Here is a 17,621-nt window from a genome sequence, read left to right as displayed (position 1 = left end):
CCTGAACAGAGTTGAAAAGCATGGCACTGGAAAATGTGCAGCTGGTCAGGCAGCATCCCAGGAGCAGGAGAGTCAACATTTCAGGCATAAGCCCTTCATGAGGAATGTGAAGGGATTAGGGGGTGGAGAGATAAAAAGAGGGATGGGGCTAGGGGAAAGTAATGGGATGGCAATAGGTGGATGCAGGTTGGAGGTGATTGTGATAGGTTGGTAGGCAGGGTGGAGTGGATAGGCGGAAGGAAGATGAGCAAGTAGGTCAGGTCAAGAGAGTGGTGCTGAGTTGGAGGGTTGGATCTGGAATGAGGTGGAGGGTGCAGAGATGTGGAAACTAGTGAAGTCAGTGTTAATGTCATGTGGCTGTAGGGTCCCAAGACGAAAGATGAGGTGTCCTTCCTCCAGTTAGCAGGTGGCCCAGGATTTGCATGTTATTGGGGAAGTGTGAGGAGGAGTTGAAGTGGTTAGCCACAGGGCAGTGGGTTTGTTTGATGCATGCAGACCAGAGATGTTTCCTGAACTATGAGTTGGCGCTTGGTCTCACCGATGTAGAGGAGATCCCATCAAGAGAAATTGATGCAGTAAATGAGGTGGGTGGATGTGCAAGACAATCTCTGCCAAATTTGAAATAATCTTTTAGAGCATTGGACAGAGGTGAGGGGTGGAGGTTTTGCACCTCGTGCGGTGGCAGAGGAAGATGCTGGGTGTAGAGGGTGGGTCAGTGGGGAGTGTGGACCTACGGAGGGAATTGCAGAGGGAATAGTTTCTGCAGAGCGTGGATAGGGGTGGGGAGAGAAATATATTTTTGGTGGTAGGGTCTGACTGTAGGTGGCAAACTTGGCAGAGGATAATGTGCTGTATTTGGAGATTAGTGGGGTTGAATGTGGTGTCAAGGGAGGCTCTATTTGCAGTTAGGGGGAAGGGGTTCGAGGGCAAAGGTGGAGAAAGTTGAGGAGTTGTGATAGAGTGCATTGTTGATCACTGGGGAGAGGAAGTTGTAGTCCTTGAAATAGGATATCTGGGAAGTCCGGGAGTCAAATTGCTCCTCCAGGGAGCAGATATGGTGGATTAATTGGGATTAAGGGAACATGTTTTTAAGGGGGATATGGGCTGGGTGCTGGCAGGTGGGACTAGGTTGGGTTGGAATATCTGGTCGGCATGGACGAGTTGGACCGAAGCGTTTGTTTCTGTGCTGTACATCTCCATGACTCTATGCTGAAAATCTGAAACAATGGAGATTGCTTGGCAGGTCAGGCAGCTTCTGTGGAGATAAAACAGAATTAACTTTTCAAATCCAGTGACTTATTAAGTCATAGAATCATACAACGTGGAAAGAGACCCTTTGGTCCAACCAGTCTATGCAAAACTTTATCCTAAACTAAACTAGTCCCACCTGCCTGCTCCTGGCCTATATCCTTCCAAACCTCCTCTTCGGAACAGTTCCAGTGAAGAGTCACCGGACTCAGTGTTAATTCTACTTTCTCTCCACAGATGCTGTCAGACCTGCCGAGTTCCTCCTGCAATCTTTGTTCTTCTTTCAACTGAAGTGAAGTTTCCTTCATAAAGGATTCACGAGAATGGTTCTTCGGTCTATTCATAGATCGAAGAAGTTGGATTTGTTCTTCTCAGAGAGACTAAGGAAGGACTTGGGGTGACAATATGGGAAGTCAGCCACTGAGCAGTCCTCCCTTGCAAACAAATAGGTAGGATCTCACTCTATTTTGTCCAGGCATAGCAGAGATAGCAGCAGCATTAATACCCAGCCTTGCACATGTAATGTTTAGCTGCACTTTACAGGGAAGTTATTTGGGTGGAACTGAGAAATAAGAAAGGGATGATCACCTTATTGGGATTGTATTATAGACTCCCTAATAGTCAGAGGGAAATTGAGAAATAAACTTGTAAGGAGATCTCAGCTATCTGTAAGAATAATAGGGTGGTTATGGTAGGGGATTTTAACTTTCCAAACATAGACTGGGACTGCCATAGTGTTAAAGGTTTAGATGGAGAGGAATTTCTTAAGTGTGTACAAAACAATTTTCTGATTCAGTATGTGGATGTACCTACTAGAGAAGGTGCAAAACTTGACGTACTCTTGGGAAATAAGGCAGGGCAGGTGACTGAGGTGTCAGTGGAGGAGCACTTTGGGGCCAGCGACCATAATTCTATTGGTTTTAAAATAGTGATGGAAAAGGATAGACCAGATCTAAAAGTTGAAGTTCTAAATTGGAGAAAGGCCAATTTTGACGGTATTAGACAAGAACTTTCGAAAGCTGATTGGAGGCAGATGTTCGCAGGTAAAGGGATGGCTGGAAAATGGGAAGCCTTCAGAGATGAGATAACTATATTCCAGAGAAAGTATATTCCTGTTAGGGTGAAAGGGAAGGCTGGTAGGTATAGGGAATGCTGGATGACTAAAGAAATTGAGGGTTTGGATAAGAAAAAGAAGGAAGCATATGTCGGGTATAAGGAGAAAGTGAGGACTGCAGATGCTGAAGATCAGAGCTTAACAATGTGTTGCTGGAAAAGTGCAGCAGGTCAGGCAGCATCCAAGGAGAAGGAGAATCGACGTTTCGGGCATAAGCCCTTCTTCAGGAATATATGTCAGGTATAGACAGGATAGATCGAGTGAATCTTTAGAGTATAAAGAAAGTATACTTAAGAGGGAAATCAGGAGGGCAAAACAGGGACATGAGACAGCTTTGGCAAATTGAATTAAGGAGAATCCAAAGGGTTTTTACAAATATATTAAGGACAAAAGGGTAACGAGGGAGAGAATAGGGCCCCTCAAAGATCAGCAAGGCGGCCTTTGTGTGGAGCCACAGAAAATGGGGGAGATACTAAATGAATATTTTGCATCAGTATTTACTGTGGAAAATGATATGGAAGATATAGACTGTAGGGAAATAGATCGTGACATCTTACAAAATGTCCAGATTACAGAGGAGGAACTGCTGGATGTCTTGAAACGCATAAAGGTGATCAGGTGTACCCAAGAACTCCGTGGGAAGCTAGAGAAGTGATTACTGGGCCTCTTGCTGAGATATTTGTATCATCGATAGTCACAGGTGAGGTGCCGGAAGACTGGAGGTTGGCAAACGTGGTGCCACTGTTTAAGAAGGGCGGTAAAGACAAGCCAGGGAACTATAGACCGGTGAGCCTGACCTTGGTGGTGGGCAAGTTGTTGGAGGGAATCCTGAGGGAATGGATGTACATGTTTTTGGAAAGGCAAGGACTGATTCGGGATAGTCCACATGGCTTTGTACGTGAGAAATCATGTCTCACAAACTTGATTGAGTTTTTTGAAGAAGTAACAAAGAAGATTGATGAGGCCAGAGCAGTAGATGTGATCTATATGGACTTCAGTAAGGCATTCGACAAGGTTCCCCATGGGAGACCAGTTGGCAAAGTTAGATCTCATGGAATACAGGGAGAACTAGCCATTTCAATACAGAACTGGCTCAAAGGTAGAAGACAGAGGGTGGAGGTGGAGGGTTGTTTTTCAGACTGGAGGCCTGTGACCAGTGGAGTGCCACAAGGATTGGTGCTGGGCCATCTACGTTTTCTCATTTACATAAATGATTTGGATGCAAGCATAAGAGGTACAGTTAGTAAGTTTGGAGATGACACCAAAATTGGAGGTGTAGTGGACAGCGAAGAGGGTTACCTCAGATTACAACAGGATCTGGACCAGATGGGCCAATGGGCTGAGAAGTGGCAGAAGGAGTTTAATTCAGATAAATGTAAGGTGCTGCATTTTGGGAAAGCAAATCTTAGCAGGACTTATACACTTAATGGTAAGGTCCTAGGGAGTGTTGCTGAACAAAGAGACCTTGGAGTGCAGGTTCATAGCTCCTTGAAAGTGGAGTCGCAGGTAGATAGGACAGTGAAGAAGGCGTTTGGTATGCTTTCTTTTATTGGTCTGAGTATTGAGTACAGGAGTTGGGAGGTCATGTTGCAGCTGTACAGGACATTGATTAGGCCACTGTTGGAATATTGCGTGCAATTCTAGTCTCCTTCCTATCGGAAAGATGTTGTGAAACCTGAAAGGGTTCAGAAAGGATTTACAAGGATGTTGCCAGGGTTGGAGAATCTGAGCTACAGGGAGAGGCTGTGGCTGTTTTCCCTGGAGCGTCGGAGGCTGAGGGGTGACTTTATAGAGGTTTACAAAATTATGAGGGGCATGGATAGGATAAATAGACAAAGTCTTTTCCCTGGGGTCAGGGAGTCCAGAACTAGAGGGCATAGGTTTAGGGTGAGAGGTGAAAGATATAAAAGAGACCTAAGGGGCAACTTTTTCACGCAGAGGGTGGTACAAGTATGGCATAAGCTGCCAGAGGATGTGGTGGAGGCTGGTACATTTGCAACATTTGAGAGGCATTTGAATGGGTATATGAATAGGAAGGGTTTTGAGGGATATGGTCCGGTACTGGCAGGTGGGACTAGATTGGGTTGGGATATCTGGTTGGCATGGATGGGTTGGACCGAAGTGTCTGTTTCCATGCTGTACATCTCTATGACTCTATGACTCTAACTGAACTTTAGGTTTTAGGTGCAGCGAATAATGAAGTGACAGCCGACAGCAGATATGCCAGTAGTTCATTGTTAACCGATCTCCTGTGTAACTGCATTGGCTGAGCCTCTAAAACTGATTGGTGACCAAATTTGGTACGAGCATATCAGTTCAAATGGAGAACACATAACAAAGTGAAGTGGGAATAATTTGAGAAAGGAACATAATGAGAATAAAACAGAGTCTAATTTTAACCCATCAAAATCTATTCGCTTGCAGATAAGGTGAGACTAATTTTATCACAGTGCATCCAAAATGGTAATTTAACTAGAATGACAGTTCAAAGCACCGCAGTTCCATTGAAATGGCAAGGTTTCCAAAAATTAAAACAAACTATAATTTAGCCAGCTTTTCTAGTGAGAGTTTAATCATATGAATAGATTGTGCATGCAGCAAATAACTACTTCTGAATAAACCCGCAAAAATATATGTGAGATTGGAGACACATTCAGCAAGGAGAAGGATTTCTGGAATAGATGTTTTGCAATAAAGCCTTGGAGAGCTGACAACAGCAGAACAAAGAACACTTGACTGTCTACAGGCAAAGTGAATGTCAGACCAGAAACATTCAGAATTAATTACTGTCTCTAACGACAGTTTGCAGGTGGCCAAACTGGAGTAGGCAAAGACTTCGAAGGGTTGTAGAACTAAAGGAGGTTCCTGAGTTGGGGAGAGATGAGAGTATGAAATAATTATAAACAAAGATGAGAATTTTAAACTCCACACATTGGCAGACCAGTGACAATATAAAGCAACAAGTGCCAGCACGAGTTAGAATATGATGGATAGTTATGGATAAATCCAAGTGTATGAAGGAAGAAAGTTATGCTAATGAGGAGACTATTGTCGTAATAATTGACAATACATTTATGAATGAGTCAGTAGACGAGCTGAGGCAGGGACAGAGAGTTACATAGCAGGAGAAGGAAGTCTTTATGAGGAAGTAAATATTCAGTCAGAAAGCCAGCTTCATCAGATAGGATGCCGAGGTTGAGAATGATCTGATTTAGTCTCAGGAAGTGGAAAGGGAGGTGGAGAATGACTGCGGGAACAGAAACAAATTAGAGGAAGATGAGTAAGAGCTGGCTGTCATCATAATGCATGCGTAATTGGGTATGTGAGCAGGATATGGCATGGGGATAGCTTAAAGCAGGTAGCCCAATTTAACAACTTTGAAGCTCCATATATCTGCAGTAAGAATGTTGACTCTGGGCAGTCATCAGGTAGATTACAACAGCATCAAAAGCATGAGATGATCCCGAGCTGATGTGTTTTGAGATGAACAAAACATTGCAACATTCTGCAGTAATAGGAAACTCTACCATTAGAAAGATATATGGGCAGCTTAGTGGATAGCATTGCTGCGTCAAGGCGCCAGGGACCCAGGTTCGATTCCAGTCTTGGGCAACAGGATATGTGGAGTTTGCGCATTCTCCCCATGTCTGCATGGGTTTCCACTAGGTGTTCCAGTTTCCTGTCACAGACTAAAGATGTGCAGGTTAGATGGATTGGCCATGCTAAATTGCTCCATAGTGTCCAGGGCTTGGTTGGGTAGCCAAGGTAAACGAGTGGTTATGGGGATAGGGGGGGGATGCTGTTCAGAGGGTTGGTACTGATGCGATGGGCCAAGTGAAGACCCAAATGAAGGAGTGTCCTTGAAAATCCCAATGAGGGAGTGTCTGTGACAACCCAGGACAGGGGTGTGTCTGTGAAGACCCAGGTGAAGATGTCTAACAGCAGGTTGAATGCTCCCTCTTTCTCAGTTTAAAATGGAGAATGACTTCATTGACCCTTTACAAAGCTTTGGCCAAACTGCAACAAAAAACAGAACTCTGACTGTTACCACAATCTGTTGGGTTTCAGCTCTTATTAATAAAATATGTAATCTAATGCTTCAATGATGTTGAATTAAATTTTAATTAGAATAATCTAAGTTTAATCTTTGTATGATTTCTGCTAGCACTGATACCTGGCTAGTTAGGATCCTCCAGAGAACCTTCAGAATTACAACTGAAATAAACTAGAGGAAATGAAGGCCTGAGGATTCATTAATTTTACAAAGAAAGATATTGTATAAACTCCAAATGAATGTCTAGGCTATTGCACACAACGACAAATGGAAATATTGAGAAGCAATTTTGAATTCACACAATTCAAGTGCTCAAACTGCACTCTAGTGACTTGCAGAAATTTGTCTTTGCAATAGTCCTTCAGTACCACCAAATACATGATTATGATTGAAAGAGTTAATTAAAAACTAGAAGAAAAGATTTCCATTGGGAACTCTGGCTGTACAATCAAAATATTCTCATACATCACTGAAGTATAAATGAATGTTGTGCAATGGCCCCAAGTCTCTAAATAGCAATTTTAAAGTTGGATTTTTCCGTTTGTCATTATACAGACACAGCATGCCCTCAGAGTGATCTCTGAGGCAAGACTTTGTGGCAGCTGAAAGTTAACCCAGTTTTTAAAACCTTTGAGTATTATTCACGAAAATACAGATATTATCCACTGTGGTCGTCTTGATTAACAACATAATATGATCACCAAAAACAAAAAAAGAACTGAGAAAGTCACCTTGCTTCTACTATTGGTTTGCCAGACAATGCATAAACTTTGTGTTTTGCCATTATCTTTCACCCACCATATTTCTGATTAAAAACTGACTCCCCTGTCCTATATTCCTAAATGTGAAGGAATGTGTGTGTGTTTGAATTTAAAGACGGCACTGTTTAAGTTCACATTTAGGTAAACAATTATTTGTTTTTGACAAATATCACTCTAATCTAGATTCTGGTTTCCAGCATCTGCAGTCCTTGTTTTTACCTGTCTAAACCTGTCGCCCAATTCCTAAGCATCTGTATTCCTCTGCTCCCCACCTACTCATGCATCTGTGCAGATGCATCTTAAATGAATCTACCGTGCCTGCCTCTACCACCTCTGCTAGCAACGCGTTCCAGACGCCCACCATTCTCTGTGTAAAGTACTTGCCACGTGTATCCCCCTTAAACTTTTCACCTCTCACCTTGAAAGCATGACCTCTCATTATTGAATCCTTCATCCTGGGAAAAAGCTTGTCTCTATCCACCCTGTCTATACCCTTCATGATTTTGTAAACCTCAATCAGGTTCCCCCTCAATCTCCTTTTTTTCCAATGAAAACAATCCTAACGTACTCAACCTTTCTTCATAGCTAACACCTTCCATACCAGGCAACATCCTCATAAACCTTCACTGCACCCTCTCCAAAACGTCCAGATCCTTTTGGTAATGTGGCGACCAGAACTGTATGCAGTATTCTAAATGCAGTCGAACCAATGTCTTGAACATTTTTAACATGACCTGCCAGCTCTTATACTCAATACCCCATCCAATGAAGGCAAGCATACCATATGTCTTCTTGACCACTCTATCCACCTGTGCAGCAACCTTCAGGGTACAATGGACCTGCACTCCCAGATCTCTCTGCTCATCAACTTTTCCCAAGGCTCTTCTGTTCATTGTATAATTCGCTCTAGAATTAGTCTTGCCTAAATGCATCACCTCACATTTGTCTGGTTTGAACTCCGTCTGCCACTTTTCCATCCAACTCTCCAGTCTATCTATATTCTCCTGCATTCTTTGACGGTCTCCTATGCTTTCTGCTGCTCCACCAATGTATATGACATCAACAGCGCTTCCTTCATCTATCAACTTGGTCACTTCCTCAAAGAACTCTATAACGTTGGTAAGGCACAATCTCCCCCGCACAAAACCATGTTGCCTATCACTGATGAGCCCATTCTTTTCTAAATATAAATATAAATAAATCCTATCCCTCAGTTCCCTCTCCAGCAACTTTCCCACCACTGACGTCAGGCTCACTAGTCTGTAGTTACCCGGAATATCCCTACTACTCTTGTACAGGGCAAGAACATGAGCAACCTTCCAGTCCTCCAGCACCTCACCTGTGTTTAAGGATGCCACAAAGATATCTGTCAGGGCCCCACGTATTTCCTCTCTCACCTCCCTCAGCAACCTGGGATAGATCCCATCCAGCCCTGGGGATTTGTCCACCTTAATAACCTCTAGCCTACCCAACACATCTTCCCTACGTATGTCAACATGATCCAGACTAATCAAACTTCTATCTCTAATCTCAACATTCATCATGTTCCTGTCCTCAGTGAACACTGATGCAAAGTAATCATTCAGAATCTCACCCATTCACTCAGGTTCGACACACAGCCTTCCCTCCTAATCCTTTAGTGGACCAATCCTTTCTCTAGTTATCCACTTGCTTCTTATATAAGAATAAAATGCTTTGGGATTCTCCTTAATTCTGTTCGCTAACGCTATTTCATGACCCCTTTTAGCCCGCTTGATTCCTCGTTTAAGACTTGTCCTACTCTTAGAACATAGAACAATACAGTACAGAACAGGCCCTTCGGCCCACGATGTTGTGCCGAACATTTGCCCTAGCTTAAGCACCCATCCATGTACCTATCCAATTGCCGCTTAAAGGTCACCAAAGATTCTGACTCTGCCACTCCCACAGGCAGTGCATTCCATGCCCCCACCACTCTCAGGGTAAAGAACCCACCCCTGACATCTCCCCTATACCTTCCACCCTTCACCTTAAATTTATGTCCCCTTGTAACACTCTGTTGTACCCGAGGAAAAAGTTTCTGACTGTCTACTCTATCTATTCCTCTGATCATCTTATAAACCTCTATCAAGTCACCCCTCATCCTTCGCCGTTCCAATGAGAAAAGGCCTAGCACTCTCAACCTATCCTCGTACGACCTATTCTCCATTCCAGGCAACATCCTGGTAAATCTTCTCTGCACCCTCTCCAAAGCTTCCACATCTTTCCTAAAGTGAGGCGACCAGAACTGCACACAGTACTCCAAATGTGGCCTAACCAAAGTCCTGTACAGTTGCAACATCACTTCACGACTCTTGAATTCAATCCCTCTGCTAATGAACGCTAATACACTATAGGCCTTCTTACAAGCTCTATCCACCTGAGTGGCAACTTTCAAAGACCTATGAACATAGACCCCAAGATCCCTCTGTTCCTCCACCTCACTAAGAACCCTACCATTAACCCTGTATTCCGCATTATTATTTGTCTTTCCAAAATGGACAACCTCACACTTGGCAGGGTTGAAGTCCATCTGCCACTCCTCAGCCCAGCTCTGCATCATATCCAAGTCCCTTTGCAGCCGACAAGAGCCCTCCTCACTATCCACAACTCCACCAATCTTCGTATCATCTGCAATCTCTTCTGACATTCCTCCAGGGCCTGTTTAGTTCTTTGCTGCCTGGACCTTATGTACGCTTCCCTTTTCCTCTTGGCTAGTCGTACAATTTCTCCTGTCATCCACGGTTCCCGAATCTTGCCTTTCTTATCCTTTGCCTTCAATGGGACATGCCTATCCTGCACAATCTTTAACATATTTTTGAAAGCCTCCCACCTATCATTAGATTACCTACAGTGTGGAAACAAGTCCACACCGACCCTCCGAAGAGCAACCCACCCATCTCCATTCCCCCTACATTTATCCTCCGACTAATGCACCTAACACTATGGGCAATTTAGCATGGCCGATTCACCTAACCTGCACATCTTTGTGACTGTGGGAGGAAACCCACGCAGACACGGGGAGAATGTGCAAACTCCACACAGATAGTTGCCCAAGGCGGGAATTGAACCCAAGTCCCTGGTGCTGTGAGGCAGCAGTGCTAACCACTGAGCCACCGTACCACCCATATCGAATGTGGACTTCCCTTCAAATAGCTGTGTCCAATCCACATTTGCCAGCTCCTGCCTAGTTTATATAAAATTGGCCTTGGCCCAGTTTTGTACTCTTCCCTTAGGACCACTCTCATGTTTGTCTATGAGTATTCTAAAACTTAGAATTGTGGTCGCTGTTTCCAAAGAAATCCCCCATCGCAACGTCTACCACCTGTCCTGGCTCGTTCCCCTGTACCAGGTCCACTATGCCCCTTCCCTCGTTAGACTACTGACATACTGCTCTAGGAAACTCTCCTGGACGCTACTTACAAATTCTACCCCATCCAGACCTCTGACGCTAAGTGTATCCCAGTCAATGTTGGGAAAATTAAAATCTCCCATCACCACTACCCTACTGCCTCTACATCTTCCATAATCTGTTTATCTATTTATTCTTCTACCTCACGCTTACTGTTGGGAGGCCTGTAATACAGCCCCAATAATTTAACTGCACTCTTCTTATTTCCCAGCTCCACCCATAATGCCTCAGTACCCAAGCCCTCCACAGTGTCCTCCTTTAGCACAGTTGTGATATCATCCCTGACTAGCAATGCAACTCCACCCCCTAACCCCTTTTACTTCCCTCCCTCTCCTGTCTGAAGCATCCATATCCTGGAACAAATAGTTGCCAATCATGCCCTTCCTTCAACCCAGTCTCTGTGATCGCAATAACGTCATACTCCAAGGCACCAATCCAAGCCCTAAGTTCATCTCCCTTACACACAATACTCCTTGCATTAAAGTAGATGCATTTTAGGCTATCTCAGTACATTTTCTGTTTCTTATTCATTGATAAAACCTGGTGTGAGTTTATTTTGTCTTGGACTGTGCTCACAGTCAGGCATTAGTCATTCTGGAAATTAAGTTGGTCACATTTCACACTTCTAACAGCATATGCATTGTGGGGCTTGATTTCCAGTGCACTATTGCTCTATTTCAACCAGGTTTGTGACTAGATACAAAGAACAGTGAAGAACTCTGGGTCTGTACTCAATGACATTTAGAAAAATGAGAGATCTTCATACCCAGGATCATTCTTGTAAGCTTCCTCTGGAAGCTATTCTACATGTAGTCTGACCAGATTCTACACAGCCTCAGTAGTACATAGAACATGACAGCACAGTACAGGCCCTTCAACCTGTGGAACCAATCTGAAGCCTATCTATCCTATACTATTCCATTTTCATCCATATGTTTATCTAATGTCCATTTAAATGCCCTTAAAGTTGGCGAGTGTTGCATGCAGAGTGTTCTATGCCCCTACTATTCTCTGATATCTGTCTTATATCTATCACCCTTCAATTTAAAGCTATGTCCCCTCATGCTAGCCATCACCATCTGAAGAAAAAGGATCTCACTGTCCACCCTATCAAACCCTCTGATTATCCTATATATCTCAATGAAGTCACCTCTCAAACTTCTTCTCTCTAATGAAAACAGCCTCAAATCCCCCAGCCTTTCCTCATAAGACCTTCCCTTCATACCAGGCAACATCCTAGTAAATCTCCTCTGACCCTTCCCAAAGCTTCCACATCTTTACTGTAATGGGGTGACCAGAACTGTATGCAATTCTCCAAGTGCAGCCCTACCAGAGTTTTATAAAGCTGCGGCACGACCTTGTGACTCTATTGATAAAAGCTAACACACCATATGCCTTCTTAACAACCCTATCAACCTAGGTGGCACCTTTCAGGGATCTGTGTACATGGACACCAAGATCTCCCTGCTCATCTACACTACCAAGAACCTAACAGAATGTCGACACGGATACCACCGTTATACATAGGGACACCTCCAACCATATACGCGGCAGGTACTCATGTGACTCGGCCAACGTCTATCTTATACGCTGCAGGCAGGGATGCCCTGAGGCTTGGTACATTCGTGAAACTGAACAGACGCTATGACAATGGATGAATGGACATGGCGTAACGATCACCAGACAGGACTGTTCCCTCCCAGTCAGGGAACACATCAGCAGTCCAGGACATTCGACCTCAGACCTCCGGGTGACCATCCTCCAAGGTGGATTTCAGGAAAACCAACAATGCAAAGTGGCCAAGCAGAGGCTGAAAGCCAAGTTGGATACTCGTGGGGAAGGCCTCAACCAGGCCCTTGGGTTCATGTTACACTACAAATGACCCCATTGCACTATATATTCTCTCTCAGACACACATATTCCTACATACTCACACACTCTCTCATACACAAGCTCTCATGCACATATGTGTTCACTCCCCCACACTCACCCTCACACACACACCCACTCACAGGCTTATACCCCATCACACTCTTACACATACTTGACCAAGCTTACATACACACACGTTCTTTCACATGCACTCACACCCACATGCACACACTCACATACACACATCCACTCTGTCTCTCCTGCATGCGCACACATACAAGTTCATGGGGTGAATTTGTATTTGCACATTACGTTTTATTTTGCTCAAAAACTGCATAAATCCATGTAAGATACTGTAAGCCTCAGTTTAGAAATAGAATTGACTCAACATTAGCACAGACTTTACCTTCACACATTTAATGCATTGCCTGAGCTAAGATGATGCCTATTATTAGAGAAACTGATGCCACCTTGAGAATATAATTCTGGGATTTACGTATTAAAGAACCTAAACCACTATATCCCATTCTAAAAGATGAAAGACTTAATCTAAATTTGTTTAAGAACTACAACCTGGTGTTGCGTGATTTTTAACTTAAGTTGTTTAATATATAGTGGGCGGCATGGTGGCATTAGTTAGCACTGCAGCCTCACAGCTCCAGAAACGTGGGTTCAATTCCCGCCTCAGGCGACTGACTGTGTGGAGTTTGTACGTTCTCCCCGTGTCTGCGTGGGTTTCCTCCGGGTGCTCCGGTTATCAGTCAAAGTCTTTGTTTTCGTCAGGAGGTGCAGTTATGCTTCTGTGTGGTTTGTTCTGTTGTGATTTTGGTACTCCCCCCGGGGATGACCGTCTTATCCGCCTCTCCTGTTTGCACCTGGGGAATGGTCAATGATGTTAGTTTGGTCACAGGAATCTTTAAACGATTTTAGTTGGGTCCAGTGCTTCCATGTGCCTTTTCCTTTAATGTCTATGCAGGCACAGGTGACCCCATCCTAACTTTTATGGGTCTCCCTGGTTTATGTTGTGCACAAACCATGCATCTTCGGCAGTACTTCGGCAGTCTCTTCATATTCCCCTCCACCACCACTCTCTCCCTCAGCCTGCTATTATGGCCTCTCTATCTATATGGGAGAGCCCATGGATAAATTCAAGCAGTGTGTTCTGCACACACGCTGGTGCTACCACCTTGTCTGCTCACCTCCAGACATTATCCTCCCCTTTGAATGCCCCCTGCAGTTTCCATTGCTCCCTCTCTTCCTGCATGATGTGTGGCTGCTGTATTTGGATAGCATCTTTTGCTAATTCAGTAGTGACTATTGTAGCCTCATCTTCCACTTCGGAACCTTTCAACCCACCCAGGGCATCAATGTGGACTTCAACAGTTTCCTCATTTCCCCTCTCCCCACCTCACCCCCCAGTTCCAAACTTCCAGCTAAGCACCATCCCCATGACTGGTCCTACCTGCCTATCTCCTTTTCCACCTATCCACTCCACCTTCCCCCTGACCTATCATCTTCATCCCCTCCCCCACTCACTATTGTACTCTATGCTACTTTCTCCCCACCCCCACCCTCCTCTCATTTATCTCTCCACCCCTCAGGCTCTCTGCCTGTACCCCTGATGAAGGGCTTTTGCCCAAAATGTCAATTTTACTGCTCCTCGGATGCTGCCTGAACTGCTGTGCTTTTCCAGCACCACTAATCCAGTAGACTATTGTAGCCTCGTCAATGGCTTCTTGTTCTAGGGCTTTCTGAGCTGCTCGGTCTGCTGCCTGGTTTCCTTTGAATTTTAGCCAACCTGGGCTCTCTTTTGCTTGCTCCTTTTGATGAGCTTTTATTTTTATTACTGCAGCCTCTTTTGGCTGTTTACTGGCACGCAATAGTGCCTCAGTTCTTAATTGGGGTCTGGTATGGGCTCCCCCGCAGTGATGAACCCTCTTCTACCCCATGCCACCATGTAGTCATGGACTACACTGAAGGCATATTGACTGCCTGTATATATATTCACAACTTTTCCATTTGCTAGTTCAAGTGTTTTCGTGAGTGCTACCAGTTCTGCTGTCTGTGTGGATTGATTTCTTCCGGAGGTAACTGTTTCTAACTATTCATTTACCACAGCCCATCCTTTTCAGGGCGACCCTGCTACGTATTTTCGTGATCTGTCCACAAAGAGGGTCTCATCGGCTGTGTCTAGGGGGATATCTTTTACTCTCCCCCATCTTCATCCCCACCTATATCCCCACAGCTGTGTGGTTCCCCTGTGTCTAGAATTCCCTCAGCCGGGTTTTCTCCCATATCCCTAACTATTACCACGGACTGACTTGGGTGTAAAAGAACTGCCTCCCACTTTGCTCAGTTTCCCTGTGTTTAGCATCTCCTCTAGGGTGTATTTAGTGTGGAAGGTGACATTCCCTGTCATTACTATGAGCTCGCTGACCCTAACAGCCCAAGCAGCACAGTCTAAGGCTGCTATGCACCTGGGCAACCCGGTCACTACTGGCCCTTCTGGCTTTGAGTAGTACCCTACAGGCCTTTTCCTGCTACTGTGGTCTTGGGTGACCACTGTGGAGTAAACTCCTCCCTCATTATTACAGTGGATGTTAAAATCCTTGCTGGGATCTGGCAGCCTTAGCCCCGGGGCCGATATGAGCTGAGCTTTAAGCTGAATGTATGCCTGCTCTAAATCTGGTCCCCAGGTTACAGGTTCCAAGGCGGGCTTGCCTCCTTTAATTAGTCTCTGGATCGGTTCAGCCAATTTTGCGAACTCAAGTATAAATCTCCGACTGTAGTTGAATAGCCCCATGACCTTTCTGACTCTCCTGACAGTGGCAGGTCATGGGCATCTGTTGGATTGCCTTCTTGTGGTCGTTGGGCATTTCCCTGAGATATAAGGTGTCCCAGGTATAAGACATGTGTTTTGCCAATTTGAGCCTTTGTTGGGCTAACTTTTAACCCTGTGATTGCCAATTCCTGTAATACTAGCCGTAAAGCTTCCTGGTATCCTGACTCGGACTCTGAGGCAATTAGGATATCATCTACATATTGGAGGGCAGTGCTGCCCTCTGGTAAATCTATTCTCCTCAGAATGTTGCTCATCACCCTGTGAAAAATAGTGGAGCTGTTGTAGAACCCTTGTGGCAAGCAAGTCCCCATGTACTGCCTGTCCCTTACTGTAAAAGCAAGTTTATTCTGGGTCTCAGGGTGTAACAGGGTAGACTATTGGCTTTGTCTAAAACAGTAAAAATCTTGTGCTCAGGGGCCAAGCCGTTTAAAATGGTGGAGGGGTCTGCTATAATGGGGTGCAATTTGGGGGTGACCTTCTTTAGTCCTGTATAATCAATGGTGAGCCTGTAGCTCCCATCAGGCTTTATTACTGGCCACGTCAGGGCATTAGTTGGACTTGTGGTTTGTTTCAAGATTCCCTGTTTCACTAGTCCTTGCACTATCTCCACAACTACTTTTTCTGCTTTGGTTTTTATTGGGTATTGCCATTGGGGCTAATGCTCTGGAACGGGAACCCTTATCGGGTCTATGTTAACTAGGCCTGTATCTAACTTTGTTTTTGCCCATGCTCCAGGGACAGAAGCGCAGATGGTTCTGAATTCCCCCCTTTTCAAGGTTCCAGTCCCGACTGGTGACGGTAGCCTCTTTAAGTCACTCAAGGTGATTTGTAAGTTTCCCAATCTCGGTCTTTCGATCATCTTGTCTGGGCCAAATCAATTTCCCTTTTGCACAGTTGATTAGAACATTATATTCTGTCATGAGGTCATTGCCCATTATGGTGCTCTCATTATTCTGGCATATGTAAAATTTCATGGGGATATATATAGTGTTTATTTCTGCGAGGGTAGTTTCGCTTCGGTAAGCTGATGTTTTATCCCCTCCTACTCTGGTTAAGTGAATCTTTTTTTTAGATTAGATTCCCTACAGTGCAGAAACAGGCCCTTTAGCCCAACCAGTCCACACCGACCCTCCGAAGAGTAACCCACCCAGACCCATTTCCCTCTGACTAATGCACCTAACACTATGGGCAATTTAGCATGGCCAATTCACCTAACCTGCACATCTTTGGGCTGTGGGGGGAAACCAGAGCACCCAGAGGAAACCCACGCAGACACGGGGAGAATGTGCAAACTCCACACTGACGGTTGCCCGAGGCTGGAATCGAACCTGGGACCCTGGTGCTGTGAGGCAGCAGTGCTAACCACTGAGCCACCGTGCCGCCCCGATTTGTGTGGGGTAAGGGTAAATTTTTGATGGATACAGCCGCTCCTGTGTCTACTAGCATTTCACACTTCCTCCTTCCTATTACTACAGGCACGTAACTTCTCCCCTCTCCCTTACCCTCACGAATCGGGGCAGCAGGGTGTCAGCTCTGCTGACCTCGGGACTCCTGTGGTTCCCCAGTATTCTGGAGGTGGTGTTTGGGAGTGTCCCATCTTTTCCCAGCACGTTGCTTCTATGTGTCCTATTCTGTTGAGGTGCCTGCAGTATTTTACATTCTCTGCTCTATTCCCTGCTCGTGGGACCCTACATTCTCTAACAAAGTGTCCCTGTTGACCAGAACTGTGGCAGAATCGTTTCATTCTACTCTCACCTCCATTTCGGTCGCTGCTCTGTCAGGTCTTGCCTTTGTTGCAAGCTTGGATGAATGCCTGGTCCTGGGTTCACTTGCCCTGAGCATTCCTGATAGACCCTAAATAATCATTCCCCATATTCAGAGGCTCTTTCCTCTTTACATTGATTAGATTACTTTACAGTGTGGAAACAGGCCCTTCAGCCCAACAAGTCCACACCGACCCGCCAAAGCGTAACCCACCCATACCCCTACATTTACCCCTTACCTAACACTACGGGCAATTTAGCATGGCCAATTCACCTGACCTGCACATCTTTGGACTGTGGGAGGAAACCGGAGCACCCGGAGGAAACCCACGCGGACACGGGGAGAACGTGCAAACTCCACACAGTCAGTCGCCTGAGACGGGAATTGAACCCGGGTCTCTGGCGCTGCGAGGCAGCAGTGCTAACCAGTGTGCCACCGTGCCGCCCACGGTGGTTGTGATCTTGCTCCAGTTTGTGGGAGCATATCATCGCACCCTCTTTAAAATTGGCAAGGGGCGTGCTGGGCATCTATCTTGG

This window comes from Chiloscyllium plagiosum, unplaced genomic scaffold (genome assembly GCF_037043375.1).
Source record: "Chiloscyllium plagiosum isolate Xiang-an unplaced genomic scaffold, Cpla_swu_hap1 HiC_scaffold_22, whole genome shotgun sequence".
Taxonomy (NCBI): domain Eukaryota; kingdom Metazoa; phylum Chordata; class Chondrichthyes; order Orectolobiformes; family Hemiscylliidae; genus Chiloscyllium; species Chiloscyllium plagiosum.
The sequence above is the reverse complement of the archived record's forward strand: the minus strand, read 5'-3'. Positions refer to the sequence as shown.